The sequence below is a fragment of the Rhincodon typus genome, chromosome 23 (assembly GCF_021869965.1).
Source record: "Rhincodon typus isolate 14 chromosome 23, sRhiTyp1.1, whole genome shotgun sequence".
Lineage (NCBI taxonomy): Eukaryota > Metazoa > Chordata > Chondrichthyes > Orectolobiformes > Rhincodontidae > Rhincodon > Rhincodon typus.
The window spans coordinates 31,188,403-31,201,466 of NC_063354.1; the positions used below are offsets into that span (position 1 = coordinate 31,188,403).

General features: G+C 42.9%; 1 long non-coding RNA gene across 1 annotated transcript in view; it reads left to right on the forward strand.

Moving 5' to 3' along the window:
- The first annotated feature begins 1,405 nt into the window (after positions 1–1,405).
- The window catches only part of LOC125485845, a 32,192-nt gene continuing 20,533 nt past the window's right edge, over positions 1,406–13,064 (forward strand). Inside the window, exons 1-2 of the long non-coding RNA XR_007264546.1 lie at positions 1,406–1,513; positions 7,785–7,964. This is a non-coding gene — a long non-coding RNA (uncharacterized LOC125485845). The remainder of the gene's footprint in view (positions 1,514–7,784; positions 7,965–13,064) is intronic.

Below are 13,064 nucleotides of genomic sequence, written 5' to 3' on the forward strand. Positions count from 1 at the left end.
AGTCCAACAGGTTTATTTGGAATCACACAGGTTTTCGGAGCACAGTCCCTGAGAAATTGATTCCAAATAAACCTGTTGGACTATAACCTGGTGTTGTGTGACTTCTGACAATGTTTAAAGTGATCAGATGTCAGAATGTTGAATAAAGCTTCCCCGAATGTGAACCTAAGTGATACAAACTCGCAACATTTCTAAAAATGGGGTGTTTGCATTATTTAATTATCAAGAAATTAAACATCTCAAGTATGGATTGTGGCTGTGACAATTAAATATCCCTGTGCCCAAGTGGAAGCATTCTAAAAGATAATGCTCTTATTAAAATGATATTGGAGCCTATTATTAGATGAACTCATGCATGACTCTTGAATTGCCTTCCGTTGAAATGTAAACCTGAGAGTTAGTTCATATCAAACTGTTCATTGCATTTCCCATAAAGTCACTTGAAGGAGTTTGGTTTCAGATTAATAGCTTACCCCTTCAAAAGAAAATCATTTTTGTTTTCGTCGAAAGTGGAAATTGCTCGAGGGTACTGTCAATATCACTGGAACCAACTACTAAGGCTGAAGAGGAGATTGATTGCAATTGTGTATTTCCTCCCTGTCTGCCCTTGAGTGTTTCACATGAGTCTGGAAACATGCTTTGTGGAAAACTTTGGTGATCTGCACATGCACTACCATTATCCTGTTGGATTATCAATCCACTGTAACCACCTTGTGACCCAAACTTGACAATTTGTAAATAGCAGTTTTTTTTGGGACACCTGTAGAAAATTGCACATGACATGTCTTTAATGTATTTCTGAAAAAGCAGAAGTGGAAATAATACTGGAAGATGAACTCTTAAAATTTCATTTAAAATGTTGCTGCTCCTGGGTAGGCACTGGAAAGTTCCCAATATCCTGTTTATTTTACACCCCAAAAATAATTCATGTCTCGCAATAAAAATTAAATAGCATATTGGTACAAAATCCTGTTTAACATCATAAACATTTTTTTCCTCTACATAGATCCAGCTGAAGCTGTGGAAACTAGATCTAGAATTCCAGGCAATATCAAAGAAAAGGAAAGAGAGGAGAGACAGGAAAAAGAGGCTTGTGAATTCCAGGAATGAACAGGAGAGGTTTCCAGAGGGAAACATTTGAAAGGGAGTTAGACACAAACGGACCAGGAACTTAGGCAAATTGTACTGAATAGGGGAAGGTTAGCTGTCCTCAGCAGAAGCATAGCTAGTGAACTACTGGCTTCTTTAAGATTATATTATTGAGTCAACTTAATGCTTGAACTTAGCAAACATTAACGTATGTTGGATAGATGAACACTGCAGATCTGGCAGAACGCTTTAGTTTCTATCACATAGGGGGAGCTAGTGCATCTTTGAGCTGAAGTTAAATGAACATTGCAGGTGGAGCAGGCAAACATTACAATGTTCTGCTCAGTAACAAAACCTCCCTTTGCTCAAACCTATTGAACTCTGGAATAAATCTATCTCAAGGAGGAGCTCTGACTGTTACAAGGTAAGACTTTGCTTAAATGTCTCCTCAGCGACTCAATAGCATAATTAGGCACTGCAGATTGGTTTACAAAGCAGCTGTACAGACTGTACAGAAGAAAACATTTGACAAAGATGTGTCTTATTAATTTTAATACAGCCAGTGATCCCACTTAGTCAGTTTGTAAAGATAGTTTGGGAGCTGAATGTGTTGCTTGATACGAAGTCAAGTTTCTTTCCCCAGGTCCATTCCGATTGGCTTCTTGCACTTCCTCAATATTTTCTGTTCCTGTTTTGCCTCCTCCACTCCCACCTCTGACACTTACACCTTTGCAACTCCAAGACTTCACCCTACAAATACTGTTCTCATTGGCCTCCTTGTTTTTGCCATTCACAAGCTGCACTTCATCCAGAATGCCACTAATGCCAAAAGCAAAGTATCTTGGATGCTGGAAATCTGAAATAAACACAGAAAATGCGGGAAATGTACATTAGGTCTGGCAGCATCTGTTCAGAAATAAATATCATAGGGTAGAATTTCATTGGGATCTGAGTGATGAGGGCTATGGCATTTTCTCTGGCAGAATCAGATGGGAAGTCCTTTGAGGCCGATTCTGCTATTACAGGCATCCTGCTGCATCTTTTATGCCTTTGCTGAGCAGTGAGGCAAGTTTCTTGCTAAACAGCAGTGAGTTGTGAATTAAGGGATTGGTAGCTTGTTAATCACTTATTGATCTGCAATTTACCTCATTAATATTCATCTTCCTATCTTATCAAACACGTAGAACAAGCAAGATATCAAGAATTCTCAACATGGGAATCAGAACAGGTTCCTGGCCACTTCAATTCACTGCTTGCTGCAAAGGAACTCCATGTTGGACAGTGAGCATTAATATCTCAGGGGATGCTCCATAAGATATGGTGGAAATCTACCTAGCCCTCACAGTGAGAAAACTTCCCTGCTTTGATTTTCCATTCCCTTTGTATTACATGACAACATGCCATTTGTCTTTCTAATCACTTGCTGTATCTACATACTAACTTCTTGTGGATCAGGTCAGGCAGATCCTTCCCCCATACCAGTATCAGTGCCCCATGAATCAAAACACATTTCTTCTACACCAGCCTTTGAACCATACATTCATCTTGCAAATCATATTTATCTATGTCAACTTCCTCATGGTTTAAGTAATAAACTCTGGATTTGAGAATGTGCTTTTAAATTTATCCCCTAGATGTTCATAATCCTTAAGTCGAAACTATTTTGTAATCCTATCTATTTTGTTGGGAGCCACAGGGACCAAGACAATTAGAAACTACCCAGCTCCACTGCAAGTTTCTCTTGAGCTCCAAGCAGATGTGTCAAACCCTGGCACTGGGCAGGCAATACAGCCTTCTGGATTCATGTTCTCAGCTGGAGAGAACTGTTTCTATCCTTCTGACCATAATAACTCTACTTGGGCTGTAATCTACTTGTTTCTTACCCTCATGCACACTTCTTTCCCTTTTACAAAATATTTGGGAATCATAAAATCCCTACAATGTGGAAGCAGGCCATTTGGCCCTTCGGGTTCACGCTGACCCTCCGAAGAACATCCCACCCAGACCCACACTATCCCTGTAACTCTACATTTCTTGCGGTTAATGCACCTAATCTGCACATCTTTGGACCGTGGGAGGAAGCCACAGCACCTGGAGGAAACCCACGCAGACACAGGAGGAATGTGCAACCTCCACACAGACAGTCGCCTAAGGATGGAATCAGACTCGGATCCCTGGCGCTGTGAGGCAGCAGTGCTAACCACTGAGGCACTGTACTGCCCCTCAAGTGTGGAAGTTGGCAATCTCTGGAAAGATTCCTAGGCTGACTACCAACCAGTTTGGTAAACTTTAAGAGGAAATATCCATTCTACATCCACCTAGTCATGTCTGCTAAGAACCTTATATGTTTCAATTAAATCACCTCTGACTCTTCTAAACTCCAGTGGGGTACAGGCCTAGCCTGTCTTGCCTTTCCTCATAAGGCAATCCACTCATTCTAGATACTCATTTAGTAAACTTTTCTGAATTTTTTGAGGAGGTGACAAAGGTGGTCAATGAGAGTAGAGCAGTGGGTGTGGTTCACATGGATTTCAGTAAGGCTTTCACCAAGGTCCCTCTGAGTAGGCTCATCCTGAACATTAAGATGCATGGGATCCATGGTGACTTGGCTGCATGGATTCAGAATTGGCACGCCCATAGAAGACAGAAGTAATTGGTGGAAGGGTGTTTATCAGGCTGGAAGTCCATGATTGGTGGTGTTCCGCAGGGATCCATACTGGAACCTTTGCTGTTTGTGATATATGTAAGTGACTTAGATGAAAAGGTAGATGGGTGTGCTAGTAAGCTTGCAGACGATACAAAAATTGGTGGAGTTGTGGATACTGTAGAAGGTTGTCAAAGAATACAGCGGGAGATAGATCAGTTGCAGATATGGGCAGATGGAGTTTAATCTGGGTGAGTGTGGGGTGCTGCATTTTGGGAGATCAAATGTTAAGGAAAAGTATACAATTAATGGCAGGACTCTGAACAGCATTAATGCACAGAAGGATCTTGGGGTCAAGTCCATAGCTCCCTGAAAGTAGCCACACAAGTAGATAGGGTGGTAAGGAAGGTGTATGCATGCTTGTGGTTATTGGTTGGGGAATTGAGTACAAGAGTCAGGATGTCACGTCGCACCTTTACAAGACTTTGGTTAGGCCACATTTAGAATATTGTGTTCAATTCTGGTCGCCACATTACAGGAAGGATGTGGAGGATTTGGAGGGGGTGCAGATGAGGTTTACCCAGATGCGGCATGGATTAGAGAGTATGAGCTATAAGGAGAGGCTAGAAAAACTCAGGTTGTTTTCTCTTAAGCTGCGCAGGCTGAGGGGAGACTTGATAGAAGTCTATAAAATTATGAGATGCATAGACAGGGTTGATGGTCAGAATCTTTTTTCCAGAGTTGTAATGTCTAATATTAGGGATCATGCATTTAAAGCTAGACGGGGAAAGTTCAAAGGAGATGTGAGGGGCAAATTCTGGAACACACTTCCAGGGGTGGTGGTGGAGGGCAATAAAATAGGGCATTTAAGGGTCTTTTAGAATATGCAAGGAATGGAGGGATATGGCAGTCAGGAGGGTATAGTTTCATTTGATGTCATGTTTGGCACAACATTGTGGGCTGAAGAGCCCGTTCCTGTGCTGTACGTTCCATGTTCTGCTTCTAATGTACTGCTTCTAATGTATTAACGTCCTTTTGTAAGTACAATGACTAGCACTGTACATAGCAGTCCAAATGCAATCTTGCTAATGCCCAATATAACAATGCCATTGCTGTTGGAAATGTAGGAAGCAAATAATTGAAGTACAAATATCATTAATTTGTTTATGATATGTCTTGGCCATAGGCCTAATGAAGATCTTTCAGCATCTTCCATTCTGTCCATTCCAGCATGTTAGATTAACTTGGAACCAGCTCCCATTTTCAATCCCTCACTCTAATGTGAGCAGACTTGAGTGTATCTGATAGAAAAGTGCTGTAGGTATCCATCACCAAATCTGGCTGGACCACATTAAATGTTACATGGCTTGAGTTTCCTTTGTCAACTCTACACAAAGATTCAGACTGGAGGATAAAGATAACTTCCAATTTATTTTCCATACTATTTCTCTCCTTTTAAACCACTCGTTTGCTCCCCTCATCCAACAACAAAGGAAGAATTTTAGATAGCAGTATTTAACTGGGTTCAATGGTGGGAGACAAAGCCAAACAACATCAGCTGTGTTAGGCCTAGCTGGTTTTAGTGAACAGACCTTGGTATAATTTTGAGGAGGCAATGGCCTAATGGTATTACTGCTAGACTGTTAATCTAGAGACATAGATAACATTCCAGGGACCCGGGCTCGAATCCTATCATGGTATTTGAATTCAATAAAATATCTGGAATTAAGAGTCTAATGATGACCTTGAATCCCTTGTCGATTGTCAGGAAAAGCCCATCTGGTTCACTAATATCCTTTAATGAAGGAAACTGTCATCCTTACCTGGTTTGACCTACATGTGACTCCAGACCCACAGCAACATGGTTGACTCTGAACTGCCCTGTGGGCAATTAGGGATGGGCAATGAATGTTGCCTAGCCAGCGACACCCTCATCTGTTAATGAATAAAAAAAGTGCTGTGTAGGTAGGCTGCCCATGCCACAATTCTCTGGGTGGTCTGCCCATTTTTGGATGAGATTTTCAGCAGATCCACCTCCTGACACTTAAAGCGTGAACTTACCTCTTACAGGGAGGTCATGCTTACTTCTGCCAGGGTGCTCTGACTAACAAAGAATTGATGCATCCAAATGAGTCACTGAGCTTGCGGGGTCCGGGAGCATTACCTGGACAGTGTAGATGAGGGGAAAGCCTCTGAAGCCAATGATCTGCACTTTTGTCCAAAACCCAAACCCATTCTCTCCATGATTCCAACCCCAGAACTATCCCGCCACCTCCCGGAACCTTTCTTGGCAGCAATCCTCCCTGTGGGACTATGGGATGTGATGTCTCGGCAGAAGCCATGGTCTGTAATGTGGTGCTGCCAAGTTCTGGAGAATAGGCTCCAGGCTGGTGGGGTGGGGGGAGGTTTTCCTGCAATAGGATCATAAATCCTGCAGTAAATCTGCTGGCAACCAATCAGCTCCCTGATTGCAAGAAATTTCAGGAAGGGGCTTTCTTACTGGCGGGTGACAGGATTCCCTCAAGAAAAATCTCCCCCTTTTGGACTTGGTCTGTCTCTAATCCTCTCTGTCCTTTAGCAACATATAAAATCCACCTCCTTCCTAACACCTTCCTCTTTGTTTGAGCACCATTATCCTACCCTGACATTTTTCTACATTAAATGTGTCATTTAAATGCACATTCAACAAATATAATGAAAATTAATGGGCAGTCAGTTGGTATAATTCTAAGCTCCTTTTTTCAATTTACAACCCCATGCATCAGCATTTTAACCATCTCTCCCACACAACCCGAGAAGATGAACAAGCAACATGCTTTCAGGCCTTTGACATTGGATCTATTAAGTTGCATCCTAAGGGATACAGAACAGACACCTAGCAGTGATCTTCCATTCCTTTTTGTGAAGAACTACACAGGATCTGTTTGAAGCCCCAGTGACAGTATGGACACGCTTGGATTCTCAATCCTTCAGGAGTTACTGGGAACTATCCTGCACACTAACCATTGATGGGCCAGTGTGCTACTAGATTCACTACATTACTACATTGGTCTGTTGTGATCTGTTTTCCACAACCTCAATTACAATTAATGTCTTTGTCTCCCGTACCCAGGGTGCTGTGCAGCAGTGGAAATGTCACTAGATGAGTAATCCAGAGACTGAAAATGAATGCCTTTGAGACACAGGTTCAAATTTCACCAATTTATTAAATTCAATTAATAAGTCAGGAATATAAAACTAATCACAGTAATGGTGACAATGAAATTATCATCGATTGGTATAAAAGCTGATCTGGCTCTCAAATCTCTTTTAGGGGAGAAAATCTACCATCTTTACCTGGTCTGGCCTACATATGACTCCAAACCCACTGCAATGTGATTGATTCATTTGGGACAGCATGGTGGCTCAGTGGTTAGCCTCATGGTGCCAGGGACACACGTTTGATTCCACCCTCGGGAGGCTGCCTGTGTGGAGTTTGCACATTCTCCCCATATCTGTCCTCCAGGTGCTCCAGTTTCCTCCCACAGTCCAAAGATGTGCGGGTTAGGTGGACTGTCCATGGGAAATGCAGTGTTACAGGGATAGGATATGGAGTGAGTCTGGGTAGGATGCTCTTTGGAGGTTCGGTGTGGACTCAATAGCCAAATGGTCTGCCTCTGCACTACAGGATTCTATGATACTTGTACCATGAAATGGCCTAGAAATTCACACAGTTCCAGGGAAATTAGGCATGGACAACGAAGCTGGCCTTGCCAGTGATGCCCAAATCGTATGAAAGAAATAAAGGCAATAAAGTGGCGCAGTCTGGGATCCAAACTCAAGAAATACAAAGAGCTAAAATAACATAGGAAGTTCACAGGACACATTCAATTTGCGAATAAACTGAACCACACTGTCCTGAACATGTTGGAAAATGTGCTTACCATGTGCTATCACTGATGCCAGCATGGCAAACACTGAGCCATAGCCTGTTGGAGGGAAAGATAAACAATTCTCTTTTTAATGTGGCTGCTAGCTATCAATAATTATTTCACTTTCATTTTTGATGCAGGCTCCCCAGAGTCTGTAAAGAAATTTTGAAGAAAATACAACAGCTCAAAATGTTCAGCCACATTTCAACACTCTGCTCTTTTAATTGGAAGTGAAAGCTCCAGGAAGCTGCGTTAAAGGTTTATAAAAGCAATGCTCCACTGAGAAGAGATACTAAATCAGCTGAGAACAATTTTACATGGTACGTTATTGCACACATTTGAAACAAACTGCTATGTTTGGTTTACAGAATGGCTAAGAATACCTAAGTCTGCCAAAAGTGTTGATGCCTTTTCCTAATTTCGGGCTCCAGATATATTGAATAATCATCATGGTTTTGTGGCCTTTCCTTAGCAGCACACATCAAATCTTGTTCAGGTTCCAATTTGACCACTTATCCACAGAATGACACTCCTTCAAATACACTGCACCAAAGATTAAGTAAGGCATTTAAATCAATCAATCCAGCTTCCTCTATAATGAAACACTTGAGTATACCAAAGGTTTAAAATGTCACTGCAACATCCAATCACATAGTTAATATGGATCTCTGTGCAGCCTGGGATTATTTTTGTTCTAAAGACAATTTTAAACATTGGGATACAGAAAACAAAGATCAGACTGTCTGAACCCGTGATGTCACCCACAGAATTCATATTCCAGCCCACTGATAGGGGTATGTACCACCACCCACTCTCAACATTCACATCAATGTACAGATCCCTGGAAGTGGAAGAGAAAACCATGATAAAAGCAGAATTGTGCTCCAAGCCTTGAACCTTTTCAAATTTATTATATCACTTTCAGCAAATACATGGTCCAAATAAGACACAGAAAATAGAGCTTAACAAATTGACAAGTTATTAGGTGGAATGATTTATAAAAAAGTACAATAAATCATCCCAAACATGATCTCCCGAATCTTAACTTCCAAAGATGGAAGGATATGGGATTCTTGAGGCATAACTCAAAATCCAAAAGAAATGTCAATGTTGCCTTGTTATATTTTTGAAACGAATTCCTGTTCGTTATGTGATTAATTGTTGTTAATAAGTTAAAAATGACAATAACTCTTTCATACACTCTGGTTATAGCTTGGGTCCCAGATTAACATAATTTTTCTTGTATAAACTGTTTGACAGTAATTTCCATAAGTAGATTTAGTTTCCTAGGAACTGTGACCCATCAATTCTATGCTGCATTAATTTGGCAAGATATTGGTCTATCAGTTGGCAAAGATCATTGTATGTTGCTCTTTTGAATTACACAGAATGGTCAGTACTTTGTGCAACAAGCAAAAATCATACATTTTGTATAGGACAAATTACTGTCTAGGTTCATAGCCAAATGTACAGTCTTACATAGTAAAGCCGCTCTAGTCCCAACGACCATAGGGCTACTCTCGCTTTATAGAGAGACAGCTGCTGGTGAGTTAACCTGAGGGTCCCCACACCTGAGGCAAAACACAAAGGTGGAAATATAACTCCATTGTGGTGACCTCAGCCTGTGTGGGAATTGGCATTGCTCTGCATCTCAAAGCAGCTGTCCAGCCAGCTGAGCTAACCAATCCACGCTCCTCCGACCTTATGTAGAGATGTGTTAGAAACAAGATTGTTGCTCACCCGGTGTGGTGTAAGGTGTGTGATTTATATGTACATTAATATCATTTTATTTTGAGTTTGGACTTTTCAATTTTGAACTAGTGGCATGTGAGATTCTTGTGCCTGAAGGGGTTGAATTATTGTTATGCTTCACTGGAGCAGTCAAATGGAAATTGAGCCTGATTATTCCCAGAGTCATCACAAAAGTTAAAAATTTAAAAAAGTATACAGAATTCCACAATTCTCCTGTCTTTCAGACCAAGGTTGACAGAAAGCATGGACAAGGTTTCTGTACTTTGCATTATTACTGTTTTATTCAAAATAAGTACATTTTAATTATGAAGTATTGATATAATTCTACCACTTAAAACTGTACCACTTATAAATGTTCACTCTGCACACACATACAGACAGATACAGAGGAAAAGAAGAATGGGTGTTATGGGTAGAGGTAAAGACTGGGAAAGCAGTTCAGTGGTGTCTATCTACAGGATTTATTGGGTGTTTGTTTTGATTCTGGCGCTGATCAGAATGCTGCGTCTGATGTTCCTTCTCCAGATACTTTCAGGTATTTGCAGGCTTACAGCAACTGAAAAGTGGAAATAAACTTGTTATCTTCTGGCTTGAGATGCTTTCTACAGTAGAGAACAAAAACAGCTCCTTCTCCTCCGATGGTTGCTGCCAAAATATTCACACCCCAAGCTATTCAGCTACCTGGGAGCCAATCACGTAGTTGTTGGCAGGAGAAGGCCTTACTAGTTCATCGACCGATCAGCTCTCAAGAAAATTGGGGAGAACATTACGTCTTTACTTAGGGATGATATTCCTGGGAGACCGTCCAGTGAAGCTATACGAGCGGAACTTAATAATAAAAAAAGGATGATCAGCTTATTGGGATTGTATTATAGGCCTGTAGTCAGCAGGAATTTGAGATGCAAATATGTAAGGAGATCTCAGATATCTGTAAGGAAAATAGGGTCGTTATGGTAGGGGATTTTAGTTTTCCAAACATAGACAAGGGCAGTCATAGTGTTAAAGGTTTGTTGGAAGGGAGGAATTTGTTAAGGGTATACAAGAAAACTTTCTCATTCAATATGTGGATGTACCTACTAGAGAAGGAGCAATACTTGACCTCCTGTTGGGGAATAAGGCAGGGTGGTGTCAGTGGGGGAGCATTTTGGGGCAAGTGATCCTAATTCTATTAGTTTTAAAATAGTTATGGAAAAGGATAGAACTGATCAAAAAGTTAAAGTTCTAAATTGGAGTAAGACCAATTATGACAGTATTAGATGGGAACTTTCACAAGATGATTGGGGGAGGCTATTAGCAGGTAAAGGGATGGCTGGGAAGTGGGACACCTTTAAGAATGAGATAACAAGGGTCAGAGAGAGTATGTTCCTGTTAGCGTGAAGGGCAAGCCTGGTAGGTGTAAGGAATGCTGGATGAATAGAGAAACTGAGGCTGTGGTCAAGATAAAGAAAGAGGCATTTATCAAGTATAGACAGTTAGGATTGAGTGAATCCCTTGAAGAGTACAAGGACAGTAGGAGTATACTTAAGAGGGAAATCAGGAGGGCAGAAAGGGGACATGAGATAGCTTTGGCAAATAGGGTTAAGAAGAATCCAAAGAGATTTTATAAATACATTAAGAGCAAAAGAAATAGGGCCCCTTAAAGATCAACATGGCCATCTACGTGTGGAACCACAGGAGATGGGTGAGATATTAAATGAATATTTTGCATCAGTATTTACTGTGGAGAAAGACGTGGAAGCTAGGCAACTTTGAGAAATAAATAGTGATATCTTGAAAGCAGTTCATATTACAGAAGAGGAGGTACTGGAGGTCTTAAAACGCATAAAGGTAGATAAATCCTCAGGATCTGATCAGGTGCTTCCCAGAACTTTGTGGGAAGCTAGGGAAGAGATTCCTGGGCCCCTTGCTGAGATATTGCTGCACTGGCTCTTTGGTCTAGAGGAATGATTCTCGCTTAGGGCCTTGGACATGGGAGACATGTAAAAGGCTCCGGGTTCAAATCCTGGATGAGCCCTGGTTTCTCATCTGGGGCAGCACGAAGGTTCAGTGGTTAGCGTCGCTGCCTCGCAGAGTCAGGAACCCAGGTTCGACTGCAGCCTCGGGTGACTGTCTGTGTGGAGTTTGCACATTCTCCGTGTCCTGATTTCCTCGGGATGCTCCGGTTTCCTCCCACAGCCCAAAGATGCACAGGTTAGGTGGATTGGCTGTCTAAGTTGCCCATAGTATCCAGGGATGTGCAGGTTATGTAGATTAGCCATAGAAAGGCAGGGTTACAGGAATAAGGTAGAGGGGGTAGGTCTGGATAGGATGCTCCTCAGAGTGGAGCACTCAGATCAGTGTGGACCGAATGGGTCAAATGGCCTGCTTCCACATTGTAGGATTATTTGTATCATCAATAGCTATGGGTGAGGTGCTGGAAGAGGTAGCTAATGTGGTGCCATTATTTAAGAAAGGGTGCAAGGAAAAGCCAGCGAACTAAAGACCGGTGAGTTTTACATCAGTGATGGATAAGTTGTTGGAAGGGATTCTGAGGAACTGCAGTTACATGCATTTGGAAAGGCAAGGACTGTTTGGGGAGAGTCAGCAAAGGGTGTTGCGGGAAATTTGGGAGACACGGTTGAGGGCGTTCTCGACCACTGAGGGGGGGAAGTTGCGGTCGTTGAAAAACGAGGACATCTGAGATGTACGGGAGTGGAATGCCTCATCCTGGGAAATGGGAGTGGAATGCCTCATCCTGGGAAATGAGGCAACTTCCCCCCCTCAGTGGTCGAGAACGCCCTCAACCGTGTCTCCCACATTTCCCGCAACTCATCCCTCACACCCCGTCCCCGCAATAACAACCAAAAAACAATCCCCCTCGTCCTCACGTACCACCCCACCAACCTCCGGATCCAACGCATCATCCTCCGACACTTCCGCCATCTGCAATCCGACCCCACCACCAAAGACATCTTTCCCTCCCCACCCTTATCTGCTTTCCGGAGGGACCACTCTCTCTGGGACTCCCTTGTCCGCTCCACACTCCCCTCCATCCCCACCACACCCGGCACTTTTCCCTGCAACCGCAGGAAGTGCTACACCTGCCCCCATACCTCCTCCCTCACCCCCATCCCAGGCCCCAAGAAGACTTTCCACATCAAGCAGATGTTCACCTGCACATCTGCCAATGTGGTATACTGCATCCGCTGTACCCGGTGTGGCTTCCTCTACATCGGGGAAACCAAGCGGAGACTCGGGGACCGCTTTGCAGAACACCTACGCTCGGTTCGCAATAAACAACTGCACCTCCCAGTCGCGAACCATTTCAACTCCCCCTCCCATTCCTCAGACGACATGTCCATCCTGGGCCTCCTGCAGTGCCACAACGATGCCACCCGAAGGTTGCAGGAACAGCAACTCATATTCCGCTTGGGAACCCTGCAGCCCAATGGTATCAATGTGGATTTCACAAGTTTCAAAATCTCCCCTCCCCCTACCGCATCCCAAAACCAGTCCAGCTCGTCCCTGCCTCCCTAACCTGTTCTTCCTCCCACCTATCCCCTCCTCCCACCTCAAGCCGCACCTCCATCTCCTACCGACCAACCTCATCCCGCCCCCTTGACCTGTCCGTCCTCCCTGGACTGACCTATCCCCTTCCTAACTCCCTACCTACACTCACCTTTCCTGGC